Source organism: Dipodomys ordii, unplaced genomic scaffold, assembly GCF_000151885.1.
Source record: "Dipodomys ordii isolate 6190 unplaced genomic scaffold, Dord_2.0 Scaffold105, whole genome shotgun sequence".
Classification (NCBI taxonomy): domain Eukaryota; kingdom Metazoa; phylum Chordata; class Mammalia; order Rodentia; family Heteromyidae; genus Dipodomys; species Dipodomys ordii.
The window spans coordinates 3593977-3597066 of record NW_012267321.1 but is presented as its reverse complement, the minus strand read 5'-3'; positions in this window follow the sequence as shown (position 1 = coordinate 3597066).

Sequence of the window (3090 nt, the reverse complement as noted above, 5' to 3'; positions counted from 1 at the left end):
GTCCGGTCGTGGGGCCTGAACTCTGGGCCTGGGTGCTGTCCCTCAGCTCTTCAGCTCAAGGCTAGCGCTCTACCACTTGAGCCACAGCGCCACTTCTAGCTTTTTCTTTTTGCTTATGTGGTGCTGAGGAATCGAACCCAGGGCCTCATGCATGCAAGGCAAGCGCTCTACCACTGAGTCACCTTCTAAGCCCCTAATGACTGTTTTTGAGAGGTGAGCTCTCCTCTATTCCATTCCTAGCTTTTCCTTCTAAGTGTGTGTGTGCGCTCACGCGCACGTACATGCGCATACATTTGAACTCAGGTCCTAGATACTTGTCACTTAGCTTTTTTTCTTGTTCAAGGCTGGTGCTCTACCACTTGAGCCACAGCTCCACTTTGGCTTTTTGGTGGTTCAGTGGAGCTAGAGAGTCTCGAAGACTTTCCTGTCCTTCCTCTGTGTTCCCAGCTTGACCTGGTTCTGTGGGTGTTGGCTATTGGAGGGATCTAGAATGATCTATTGTTCTTCAGCTGTCTGAAGGCAGCATGACAGGTTCCAGTGCTCCCTGCTCTGGGAGTTCTGCAGGTCCCCCTCTCATCCTTGGCTTCATCCCCCAAGTTCTTCACTTTTTTTTTCCCATTGCCCCCACCCTGCGTTTCCCACTTCAGGTCTAGCCCCTGTGTGTGAGAATGCACACAGTTTCGTCTTTGTGCATCTGGCTTATTTCATCTTCCTGAAAATATGTTATTTGTTTTTGGTTCTTGGGACCTGACCCCCGGGCCTGGGCGCTGTCCCTGATCTTCTTTTGCTTGAGGCTAGCACTTTACCACCTTGAGCTGCAGCTCTACTTCTAGTTTTTTTGGTTGGTTAGTCATAAGTCTCACAGCATTGCCTGCGCTGGATGGCTTCAAACTGTGATCCTGAGATCTTGGCCTCCCGAATAGCTAGGATTACTGGCCTGAGCCACTGGTGTTCGGCTTTGTATTACTTCTTTATGGTTGAATAATACTCTGCCATGTAAACTGCACGGATGTTTTGCTGCTCCACACACAGGTTGATAGGCATCCCGGTGGCTTCCATCCATGGCTCTTGTGAACAGCGCTGCAGTGAGCATCCTGTGCAGGGCTTTCTGCTTTATGCAGTGTCGAGTTCCTTTAGCAGGCACTGCACATCCATTTTGTTTTCCCACGTGGCTTTGCTTTGTTGAGCAAGTGAGCCGTCCACACGCGTGTGAGCTCAGGGTGCAGCTGGCTTATTTCTGGTGATGTGAGAGACACATTATTTCCTTGGTACACAGCACCGTGAAATGACCGAATATTACTTTGCTTTGGTTTTCACACAGCATCCGCCCAAACCTGTGCTGCGCCAGTCCCTTATTTGCACACTACTTAAGAATAACTGGCATTCTCCCATGTCATTTCTTTACTTTTGTTTGTTGTGTGTGACAGTACTAGAGCTTGAACTTGGGGCCTTATGCTCTGCTTAGCTTTTACACTCAAGGCTGGTTGCCTCCACCACTTGAGCCACAGCTCCACTTTGGCTTTATGCTGGTTAATTGGAAGATAAGAGTTCTCACATGCTTTCTCTGCCTGGGCTGGCATCCAATCTCCATCCTCAGATCTCAAGTCTCCTGAGTAGCTAGGATTATAGGTGTGAACCACCTCACCTGGCTTCTTCTTCTTCTATATTTTAAGCCCTACTTGGGTGATTCCCAGTACAATGAACTGCTGTGACACAACTTTGATTTCCTATTTGTGGTGCTAGAGATCTAATCTGGGTCCTCATGAAAGTTAGGAAACACATGTGATTTTTTTTTTTCCTAGCCAAGGTTTTCTTGATAGATTCAATCAATGAATGTAGAATCTGTGGGTAGAAAAGTTTGGCTCTCCTCTCTCCCTGCTCCTTTTCTAGGGGGCATTAGGGGTGTTTTTTTTCAAGCTCTATAACATTTATTTATTTTTATTATTGTATTTTTGTGTGTGAAAATACCATACAGAGGGGTTACAATTACATGGGCAAGATAGTGAGTACATTTCTTAATAAGCATTGTTGCCTCCTCCTTTGTTTCCCCTTCCCATCCCTTCCCCTCTCCACCCCCCACCTCCACCCCCTACCACCACCTCCCCCCCCACCAAAGTTGTAAAGTTTGTTTTTTGACATAATGTCTTGTACATCTCATTGTTGTATGGCTATTGAAGATCTTCTCCCAATCCATGGGCTTTCTATTCATCTTGCTAGCTATGTCCTTTGCCATGCAGAAGCCTTGAAATTTCATGCAATCCCATTTGTCCAACCTTTCTTTGATTTGTTGTGTTTCTGGGTCTCTATTAAGAAAATTTTGGCCTGTGCCAAGGAGACCTAGGGTCTCTCCTATTCCATCCTGTAATGTTTTCAGAGTGTCTGCTTTGACCCCTAGGTCTTTGATCCATTTGGAGTTGATTCTGGTGCAAGGTGATATATAAGATCTAGGCTTAGTTTTCTACAAGTAGTTAACTAATTTTGCCAGCACCATTTACTGAAGAGGTTGTCTTTCTTCCATTCTATTTTTTTAGCTCCCTTATCAAAGATTAGATGGCTATAGGTCTGTAAGTTCATTTCTGGGTTTTCAATTCTATTCCATTGGCATTAGGAGTGTTTTGTTGTTGGTGGTGGATAAGGGGTTTGAACTCAAGGCCTGGGCACTGTCTCTGAACATTTTTTGGGGGGGTCTGGTCGTGGGGCCTGAACTCTGGGCATGGGCACTGTCCCTCAGCTCTTCAGCTCAAGGCTAGCACTCTTACAACTTGAGCCACAGCACCACTTCCGGCTTTTTTTTCTGCGTATGTGGTGCTGAGGAATCGAACCCAGGGCCTTATGCATGCAAGGCAAGCACTCTACCACTGAGCCACCTTCCCAGTCCCAATTTTTTTTTCTGAACATTTTTTACTCAAGGCTAACACTCTACCACTTTGAGCCACAGCAGCACCACTTCCGATTTTCGCGTGGTTCACTGGAGATGAGAGTCTCATCGACTTTCCTGCTTGGGTTGGCATTGAACCCCAATCCTCAGATCATAGCCTTCTGAGTAGCTAGAATGACAGGCATGAGCCGCCAGCTTCTAGCCTGATAGAT